General features: G+C 44.1%; 1 long non-coding RNA gene and 1 pseudogene across 1 annotated transcript; both read right to left on the bottom strand.

Moving 5' to 3' along the window:
• Window positions 1–2,002: 2,002 nt before the first annotated feature.
• Window positions 2,003–5,884, bottom strand: LOC121137744. The gene is made up of 2 exons (XR_005875053.1): window positions 5,391–5,884; window positions 2,003–2,128 (listed from the first exon to the last, which is right to left on the bottom strand). It is a non-coding gene; the product is annotated as an uncharacterized LOC121137744 (long non-coding RNA).
• A 3,816-nt stretch (window positions 5,885–9,700) lies between these two features.
• LOC121138910 lies at window positions 9,701–10,691 on the bottom strand (annotated as a pseudogene).
• Between the last annotated feature and the right edge of the window lie 329 nt (window positions 10,692–11,020).

Genomic DNA, 11,020 nt, shown 5'->3' with positions numbered 1-11,020 from the left:
GTTGGGTCTATAGTTGGTTTTGGTATTAGAGTGACACTGGCTTTGTAGAAGGAATTTGGAAGTACTTCTTTTGCTTCTAAGTTTTTGAATAGTTTAGGAAGGATTGACTATAGATTTTCTTTTGTAGAATTACCTCTTTTTGGCCAGAAAGCTTTTCATTACTATTTCAAACTCCTCATTTGTTGTGGGTCTGTTTGGGTTGCTGATTTCCTATTTATTACATTTTGGTGGTTTAGTTGAATCTAGAAATCTACTGATTTCTTTTTGGTTTTCCAGCTAAATAGAGTAAGGGTAAAGCCCTCCTTAACGTATTCTTAATTTCTTTGGTGTCTGTTGTAATGCTTCCCTGTTTGTTTCTGATTCTGTTAATTTGGGTAGTCTCTTTTTTCTTGGTTTGTTGGGCCAAGGGTCTGTGTGTCTGGTTTATATTCCCAAAGTTCCTACTCTTAGATTTGTTAAATTTTTGTATTGTTTTCTCTGTATTTCAGATTTCTACTCTGATAATATTATTTCTTGCTTTGACTGGGTTTGTATTTAGTTTTCCCAACTTTTTGAGTTGCATCACTAAGTCATTTATTTGGGTTCTTTCTGGGTTTTAAATATAGGTACTCACTTAGAACTATGAATTTTGTAAGATGACTTTCAGTGTGTTACAGAGGTTTTGTTGTGCTGTGTTTCTTTTTTCATTTACTTCCAGGTAATTCTTTATGTCTTTCTTGTTTTCTTTTTGGATCCATTCATCATTCAGTAAGGAATTATTTAATCTCCACAAGTTTGTGTATTTACTAGAAATTTGTTTGCTTCTAATTTTAATTTTTATTGCATTGTGGTCAGACAGGGAACAAGGAGTGCCTTCAATTTTCTTTTTTGAATTTGTAAAGATTTGTTTTGTATCCCAGGATATGGTCTTCTTTAGAAAAACGTCCATGTACTTCTGAACGGAAGGTATATTATTTGGTGTTTAGGTGGAATATTCCATAGATATATGTTAAGTATATTTGATGTATGATGTCAATTAATTCTGATATTTCTCCACTTGCTTTTTTTTTCCTGGATGACCTGTTTACTGGAGGATGTAGAGTATCAAAATCACCTACTATTAATGGATTGATGCTAATCTGTGTCTTTAAATCAAGTAGATTTTTTTTAAATGAAATTGGTCACCTCAGAGTTTGGTACATGCATGTTTAGGACAGTAACTTCTTGGTTAACTGCTCCCTTGATAAGGATGAAGTTTCCTTCTTTATATCTTCTGATTAATTTTAGTTCGAAGTCTATTTGGTCAGATATTAGGATAGCTACGTCTGCTTACTTCCTTGTCCCATTTGGTTGGAATAGTTTTGTCCATCCCTTCACTCTAAGGGCTACCTATTTTAAAGCTAAGATGTGTTTCTTGTGGGCAACAGATATATTTTGTTTATTGATCCATTCAGTCAACCTGTGTCTTTCAATTGGAGAATTGAGGACATTGATATTTAAAGTAGCTATTGAAATGTGTGTGTTGATTGTAGTTACTTTGTTGTCGTATTTTTCTTTTGTTGTTTGTATTCTCTGTGGTAGTTTGTTTTAGTGATTATGACTTCAAAATTCTTTCCACACTATCTCTGCTATGCTCGGTCATCTTCTCAGCCTGAAATAATGTTTCCTATGTTTTCTTTTGGTTCAGTTTGTTTGATACATTTTTTGTTTGATATAAAAATTTTGAGTTTTTTATATAGTAAATTTTTTCTTTCTCCTTTAAATATGGCAAATAGTTTTTCTGGGTATTTTATTTTAGGTTGGTCATCATAATCTTTTAGAACTTGGAATGCATCCTCCAATCTTCTGGTTTTCAAAGTTTCCATTGAGAAATCAACTGTTCTTCTGATGGGTTTTCCTTTATTTATGGACTTGTGTTTTTCTCTCTTGTAGCTTTCAATGCACTTTCTTTGTTATTTATAGTTAGTGTCTTAGTTAGGGTTACTATTGGTGTGAAGAGACATTGTGACCAAGGCAATTCTTGTAAAAGAAAGCATTTAATTAGGGACTTGCTTATAGTTTCAGAGGTTTAGTCCATTATCATCATGGCGAAGAGCAGGGTGGCAGTCAGGCATGTTGCTGGAGAAGTAGCTGAGAGCTATATCCTGATCTGGAGGTGAAAAAAGGTGGGGGAAGGAGGGTTGGCATGGACTTTTGAAACTTTAAAGCCTACTCCCAGTGGCACGCTTCTTCCAATAAGGCCATGTCTCTTAATTTTTTTCAAATAGTGACACTCCCAGATGGCTAAGCATTCAAATAGATGAAACTAAGGTGCCCATACTTATTCAACCCACCACATTCTACTCCCTTGTCTCCTTAAGCTTGTAGCCATATCATAGTGCAAAAATGCATTCAGTCAAACTTCAAAAGTCCCCATAGTCTATCAAAGTCTAAACACTATTCAAAAGTCCAACAGTAAAAGTCTTTACTGAGACTCATAGCAATCTCTTAACTGTAATCCTACATAAAAAATCAAAATTAAAAAGCAGATCACATACTCCAATGGCACAGAATATACATTATCATTCAAAAATTGAGGAAAGGGAGCATACTTGACCAAAGCAAGACTGAAAACCAACAGGGAAAACTCCAAACTCTGCATGTCCATGTCTTATGTCAAAATGCTCTTCAGAGCTCCAACACCTTTGAGATTTGTTGACTGGAACACACTTCTTTCTCTAAGGGTGGCTACATACCCTGTCTGCAAAGTGCTTGGCAGGTATCCCATCACTCTAGATTTTCCAACATTTTAGGTCCTTCCATGAAATCCAGGCTACACCTTTACAGCTTCATGCAACAGTCCCTCTGGGCCTGTACATAAGGACATACCTGGGATATGCCTGGCCTCTACAACCTTTTCCTTGTATTTCTTGATTCTAAAGCCAGAACCACATGATTGAAACTGCCAAGTTCTGTTACTGGATGAGGCTGGAACGTGGCTCCCTCTTTCAAATACATTTGTTTTTGATGATTTCTTTTACTTCTTAGGCTTTTCTTTAGTATCTTTTCACAAGTTGGAAGCTTAATTGTGTGTAGTCTTGCCTTGAGGTCACCACTCCCTTTATTTCACTTAGCATCAGGATTTTCTTTAAACTTATCATCTTGACTGGACTTGGGGCTCCAACATTACATTTCTTATTGCTCCTTTTTTCTTCAAACTATACATTTTGTGTTTTTCTTACTCTACTTGCTCTTTTAGAGATATGCATAAGAGTGGCCACTAATAACCATGTGACACAGTCAATGCCAGGCTGTCTTGAGTTCTCCCCTGCCAACATCATTAATTCAAAACTTTTCAATTTACCCTCAGGCAGATTTTTAGGACAAGTGCAAAAGCAGCCACACTCTTTGCCAAAATACTACAAGAATGGTCTCTAGGCCACTTACTAACATTCTTCTCCTCTGAAACTTCTTGAGCCAAGTTATCATAATCTACATTGCTCTCAGCTCCACTGTCTTCCATGTCTTTACTAACATGACTCATGCTTAAAGCATTCGATTGCTTTCTTAATCCACAGTTCCAAAGTCCACATTCTGTCAACCAGCAGCCTGGTCAGGTCTGTCACAGCAAAATCCCACTCCTGGTACCAACTTCTGTCTTAGTCAGTGTTCTATTGCTATGAAGAGACACCATGATTATGGCAACTCATAAAATAAAGCACTTAATTTGGAGTTTGCTTACAATGTCTATTATCTTAATGTTGGGGAGCATGGTAGCTGGTAATCATGGTGCTGGAGAAATAGCAGAGAGAGAGAGACAGAGAGAGACAGAGAGAGACAGAGAGACAGAGAGGAAGAGAGAGAGACAGAGACAGAGACAGAGAGAGAGAAACAGAGACAGAGAGACAGAGACAGAGAGGAAGAGAGAGAGATATTCTGGGTTTGACATGGGCTATTGAAACTCCAAAGCCCATCCCAATCACATACTTCTTCCAAGAAGGTCACACCTCCTAACCTTTTCAGACAGTGCCACTTCCTAATGATTAACCATTCAAATATATGAACCTATTGGTGCCATTCTTATCCAAACCACCATACTTACTGTTTTAACTATGATATACTGTGGGTATTTTCTTTTCTGGTCTCGTCTATTTTTGTTCTGTATGCTTCTTGTGTCTGTATTCATGTATCTTTAGTTCAGGAACATTTTCTTCTATGATCTTGTTGACTTGGGGTTTTTCTCCCTCATCTATACCTATAATTCAAAGGTTTGACTTTTTCACAGTGCCCCACATTTCCCGAGTATTCCTTTCCTGTGTTTTAAAATTTTTTTCATATTCATTGCAAACTTTGGTTCAGATCCATTACTTTATCTTCTGCTTGATTCATTCTACTTTTGAGGCTTTCCTTTGAGTTTTCTAGTTGAGTTGTTGGGTTTTCAATTCCATCTTCATTTCAGCTGGAGTCCTCTTCTGTGTTTCTTCTCATTACAGAATTCTGCTCCAGTCAAAGTATAAAACACAAAAACAGAACCAATTTCTGACTATCTCTGTGTGCAAGCTGGAGGTGCTCCTGGTCAGGTGTGCTAGACACTGGCTAGCGGCCTTCCCCTGCCTCACTTTGGGTCATTAAATTTATCCAGTTCCTCAACTAGCATTTGAGAGCCCTTCAAACTAACACATCCACACCCCAGATATCTGAAAGAATCTGAGGCTGTCCCAAGCATGAGGACTCTAGCTAGGTCCCTGTCAGCCTCTCCTTGCTGGCTCCACTGGAACAAGGGATGGAGCTCAGTGGCTAATACTGACCATCAGTACGTGTTCACTTAGTATAGACATACAGTGTGGGGAAAAGAAACCCAACTTACTTGCTATGCATTGGTGTTTTGTATGTTTAAGCTCTCCCAGGCGTCAGGGCCACCCCCACCATCAGAATGCAGACCTTGTGCTCCTCATTTCTCTGAAACCTCTCCTCTGGGGACCCCCACAGAGCTGCATGTTCTGTATTCGCTTCCTTCTTATTGTTCATCCTTTGGTTCTGGAGGCAAGATTTTATCTTTTTTATTTTTTCTGGTTTTTAGGAAATATTCATGGAGGCCACTGATGTCATTTGCCATCAGGATGCAGGCCTGTGTCAGCCACTCTATACTTCTGTCCCAGGTGTCATAACAGTAATCCCTTAGGAGTGGTGATTGACCAGATGTGAGCTTTAAGACCGACATTGGATATCAGCTGGAATGCCCCGCTCCACCCCGTCTCACCCGTCCCGCCCCGCCCTCCCGCCATCCTCATGGGCAGTTTTCTGAGTTAATCTCCCTATCCAGTGGGTCCTGGTAACTCTGGGGCCCTTGCCCATCCAGAAGCTACTGCTGGTCCCAGTGAGATGAGAACTGGGAGAAGGGAGACTAAGACCCCGCTTGCTGAAGGACTCACCGGAAGCTGTAGCAGTTTAACTTCCTGTGCCAGTCGTTGCGCGTCTGCCCTGGGGATGATTAAGCTCGTACTCATCCCTGATGAAAGTCCAGGAGCCCCGATTTAAAAGCAGAATGCTGCATATCCACTCAGGGTCAGTGTTTGCACGGGAAAATGCCAGCTGTTGGAAGGCAGGGCAGCCTGGGAGGAAGACTGTATTTTAGCCCTCCACTTGTGTGTGGGTGGTGAAGTCTGTCCAGTTTCCTGTGAAGAAAGCAGATCTTGTGTTCTTAGGGTGTCACCACAGCAGGCTGCCTGGTGACATTTTCGAGGGGTCACCTATGCTCGAGTACTGGCCTTCGGCCCTCTGTAGCACCCTTGGGTGTGCTGGGGACATGAAGGGGAGCTCACAGCATCCACACGGAGCCTTTTGTTTTCTTATTTCTTTTGAGAAGAAATGACATCTTGTCTCTTCCTTTGCTTCTCCAACTCCTACCAGCAGGGTGGCTGGCTTTGATAGCTCACCCCTGGGGAGGGGGGGGGCGCCGCCTGGTGAGAGGGGGCTGGGCTGGGGGGTCAGCATGGATGCCAGGTTGCGAGGCCTTGCTGGTGCTAATACAAGCAGGCGGCACAATAAGCTCTTCTCTGAGTTCGAGATGGGAATTTAAATTAAACCTCATTTAGCTAGACGCTCCCTTTTGATTTATCGGCAGCCGCCTCTTGCTGCTTGAGGCTTGTTAAATTGCTGGCAAACACTTCACTGACCAGCTGTTCCTATTAAGCCGAAAGCACGCTGCGGAGCAGGGTCAATCCCCTTGCACTTTGGATGGTTCTTATATGCCGTCCCCGTGGAGCAGCCACTGGGAGGATATTATTCCCTGCACCCTGGGAGACGGCTGGTTAATGGGAAAGAGGGATTCTTATGCTTATGGGTGGGAATGGGCAGCACAAGGTATCACATCGGGACTTGGGACCTCTATTCTGCCTTCAGGGTTCCTGTCTGTCACTTTAGTCTTTGAGTGAAGGCAGAGTCCTGATGCCCAGTCTTTGAGCTGATATTAGGAGGCGTTTACCCTGTGGATTAAGGAGCACAACACTTTGTGCTACACTCTCCCCAACTCATCAGCTACGGCTATGGTTTTCCTGAGACAGAGTTGGTACCAAGCCCAGACCTGAATGTACCTCATTTTAACATGGTGTCCCAAGAAGGGATGAATTCGTTTCATCAATCATCTCAATCATGCAGGTGTCCCTGAGGGAGCCCCAGAGCTGTCTACCAGAGCATGCTGCATTGCTGTATGAATAGAAAAGAATCTCTACCCGGGGGCTGGACGCCACCTGGTGCTAGGGCGGGGTTAGGCAAGCATCCCTCACTTCCTCCACTCCTAGCCTCTGTGCAGGCCTCTGCTGAGCAGTCCAGCAACTCCAGACCTGCATGGGGCTAGGTCATAGCTTGGACATAGGGAAAGTTGACTGGCTGTCCAGCTTCTCTGGGGGGTGCTTTTCCCGGTCCTCAGAGAGCCCTCTTCATCTCCTGTTCCCATTTACTTGTGTTTTCCCAAACTGAAGCCCCGTGAGGTCAAAGGTGACCCCTTCTGTGGGGAACGAGTCCAGATCAGAGTGGCTCTTGGAGTCCCTGGGTGGGGGTGGGGGCATCTACAATCGAGCCAATGGCTTGGCCACTGGATTGGGTCTGTGGAGGGCTTGTGTGCCAGATCTGGGGATGGAGTCAGGGATGGTCGAGCTGCTTATGCATGACTCCCAGTGGGAGGGACTCAGATGAGGTTTTGTTTTTTAGAAACCATTCTAATGTGATAGCAGCAGAAGACGAGTTAAAGCATCTTCCACCTGTCCCTTCACCATTCATTTTCTTGGCAAATATGTTGTGGTAGCCTGTGATTGGTTAGGCACTCAGAGCTATGAATATCGGAGGCCTTCCAAGACAGCAGGTACTTGTAATCCCACAGGGGAAAGTGTCCATTAAGAAGAATGCCTCCTGGCTGAACGATGGGTGAATGGCGGGACGAAGCCCAGAGGGAAACGGTCAGTAGACAATATGAAGCCTTGCCTTGGTGTTGAGCAGGTAAGACTGGCGAAGTCCAGGTGGGAGGGCAATGGGAGCCAGGGTGGACAGGACCGCAGGGCAGGCACAGCCACCTCAAGCAGTGCACACAGACCTCAGCATCTGCTTTGCCTGGGATGTGGATTGCCTGTGGCCAGCTCCACTGAGCTGGAAAAGTTGACACAAAAGGACCCTTGGCTCCAGGGTATAAAGACTGGAATCTTATCCAGAAACAATCAGGACCCTCAGAAGGGTGTTCAAGAACATTCTGCTTGCCCGTATTTTACCCGTTATCCTTGCTCATCTATGTACCATCTAGACTGCAATCCTCCAGGACAGAGAGTTTTGTCTGTTTTGTTCATTGGGATACTCATAGAACATTCTGGAATGAAGGTAGAGACTTCATGTGCAGATTTGTGTTTAGAAGACTGAAAGGCACCGGGCGGAGCTGATAAGTGGTATTGGAAGATATTACCAGAGAAACACAAGAGATGTGAGGAGCTGAGAGACAATAGATGATAAGCTAGCTGGGAAGGTTGTCTGGAGAGGCTGCCTGGTGCTCTTTTGTTCCTCCACTGTGGCAGCCTGTGAAGCCCACCCCAAGCCAGCAAATAGCTACTGGACACTTCTTAGACAGCATGCTACACAGACAGCAATGTGCGGATGCACCCCAGCGTTCTGCCCTCATGGCTTGTCTTCCTTCTAGGGAGTACCGAGGCTAAGGGGTGCATAAGGAAGGGGTGTGGTGAGTGTGTTGATGGGAGTTCCCTGTTGGATTCTGTTCACCCTGGACTGGGCCAGGAGTTCATTTATTTCCCCCCACCCTGGGTTTTTTTCTTGTTTGTATAAATTTCATTGACCCTTTACACATAAAATAGAAAAGAATGGCACAGTTGATACTGACAAGTAATTGAGTATCTTTCATCTTTCTTTTTGAAATTCAGTTAAATTAAAATTTTTCCTCAAGCTTTCACAGTTGTACATATTGTATGCTGAGTATATTCTTTATACCTCACTAACCTGTCCCTCTTTCTATTGACCCCCTCTGTCCACTTTGATAGTTTTAATTCTACATATATATATGTGTGTGTGTGTGTGTGTGATTTTATGTATCTATGTAAAATCTGAGAACAATAAATGAAGGAAAACATACATTATTTATATTTCTGTAATTGACCTAGTTTGCTTAATATGATTCTTTAAAATGTATCCATTTACTTTTCTGCATAGCTTCATTCTCTTTGTGGCTGCAAAATCTCACACTCATACACACACATACACTGTCTCTCACACACACACACTATCTGTCTCACACACACACTCTGTCTCTCTCTCACACACACATTCTTATACAACACTCTCACACTCTCTCACACACACTCCCACACATATTCTCACACACACACTCACACACTCTCAAACATACTCACACACACACTCTCTCTCTCTCACACACACACTCACTCTCTCTCTCACACACACTCTCTCATGCACACACACCACACACACATGCTCTTTCTCTCACACACACACACTCACACACTCTCTCTCACACACACACTCTCTCACACACACTCACACTCACACCCTTACCCATGTTTCTCTTGGCAGACAGTTAGGTTGGTTCTGTAACTTCTATAGTGACTAGTACTGCAGTGGACAGTGCTGTGCAACTGTCTTTATTCTTTTTTGCTCCATTCATATTTAATTATGTTTCATTCAGCTTCATTCTCAAGACATGCAACAACACGAGGAGCTTAGACACAGAAATATCAGTGCGTGAACAGGGGTGTTACTGGAAACATTGCACTCAAGCTGTGTGTGTAAGCTTGCGTCTCTTGTGTCCCTTGGCTTACAGGTATGTAGATCATCAGCAAAAAGGTAGAGAAGACCCTCTTCAAGAGACTAGCAGGGGCTACAGTCCTGTCTGGTGTGAACAGGGACTTACCAGGAGTACCTGTGGAAAAGGGCACCACCATCTTCTCCCAGGACATCTCAGGGGCTGGCAAGGGGCAAGCCCAACAGATCGAGTCCTCTGCCATTGGATAGAACCAGAATAAGATTTTCTAGAAAGCAGTCCACTTCACAGAACCCTGGACAGGACTGAACCCTCAAACAGAGTACCCTTCTAATCTGCCTCTGTGCACGCTAGACGGCCGCTTAGATCACCTTTTGAGGGCAGTTAAAACACTGTGAGGACAATAAAAGGACCGTGCCTATCACACAGATCAGCAGCAGAATCCAGGGCTGTGTAAACATGGAACCTTTATCACGCACCCTTCCTGCCATCTAGACGACTCGTGTTGCTTGTGTCACTCAGCGCCAGGTGCTTCTAGCTAGATTTCTTGATGAGGGTTCCAGGAACCGAAGCAACCAGTTTCCCAGGCGCAGAGAGCATTCAGAGAAGGGAGCGTGGACAGGACGGAACCTGTCTGCACACAGACGAAATTGTATGGGATCAAACCCATCAGCACTGAGAAGAAAACCTGCACGATGGGGAGGTTCAAGAATCAGTTTGGTGCCATGGGGAAGAGTCTGAGAAACAGCAGGAAAAAGAGCAGGCTGCTTCTGTTCTCCTCCGCCTTCCCCTGCAGCTGGGCCACTTTACCAGGAAAGTAGGAGACCAAGGGCTGTTCGCCGAACTTGGGAAACAGGTAGCAGCAGGCGACACCCACTAACGTCAGCACACAGCACAGCAAAAGTCCCAGCCATGGCCAAGACAAAGCACCAGCCAAAACATTCAGGAAACTGGAGCCAGGCAAAGCCCTGTTTGTAGAGGTAGGCACTGCAGAAGGGCAGGAACACACAGGCCTGGTGCTCCTTCCCGTACTCTCGAAGGACCTCGGGGAGCGTCTGCAGCTGGACTAGATCTGAGGGGAACCCCAGTGACCGGCCTTGGGGCTCCTCGGCCTCGTGGACAGCAGGTACAGCGCGAATATCAGGAGCAGGCCGAGCAGTGTGCCAGAGAGCGCACTCCCCGTGTCTTTACGATTACGTTCTCTTGAACTCCTTTGGATAAACACCCTGAAGTTTACGGCTGGGTCATACGCTGTAGATCTGTTTCCCATGTCTTGAGAACCTTCAGTCCTGGCTGGACCGGTTTGCATCCCCACCAGCAGTGTATCGGGCTGATTTTGCCCACATCCTCTCCAGCATTTGTTATTATTTGTTTTCTTCATAACTGCCTTTCTGACTGTGGCGAGCTGGGATCTCTGAGAAGTTTTAATTTGCATTTCTCTGAGGCTGGTGTGGCTGAACATTTTTTCATGTCTTTATTAGTCATTTGTATTCCATCTTCTGAGAACAGTCCGGTCATTTTGTTATCCCATTTACTGAAGAAAAAGAAAATGAAAAAAAGAAGATTGCACTGGCCTGCTAGATTGACAGAGACTATTATGTGAGGGAGGGATAGACCTGGAGGAGGGAGAGGGTTCAGTGGCCAATAGGATATAGGAAGTGGTCTGATAACATTGCTTCCCAGGCTCATAGGAGTCTCACTCAGGGGCTTCTCTGCAGGGATTTCCTGCTCTTTCCACTGGGTCTGGTTTTCAATGATGTGGTTACTGGGGCTAGTCGGTGGGCGGAATCT

Source organism: Mesocricetus auratus, unplaced genomic scaffold, assembly GCF_017639785.1.
Source record: "Mesocricetus auratus isolate SY011 unplaced genomic scaffold, BCM_Maur_2.0 Super-Scaffold_6730, whole genome shotgun sequence".
NCBI classification, from domain to species: Eukaryota; Metazoa; Chordata; class Mammalia; order Rodentia; family Cricetidae; genus Mesocricetus; species Mesocricetus auratus.
The sequence above is the reverse complement of the archived record's forward strand: the minus strand, read 5'-3'. Positions and strand labels throughout refer to the sequence as shown.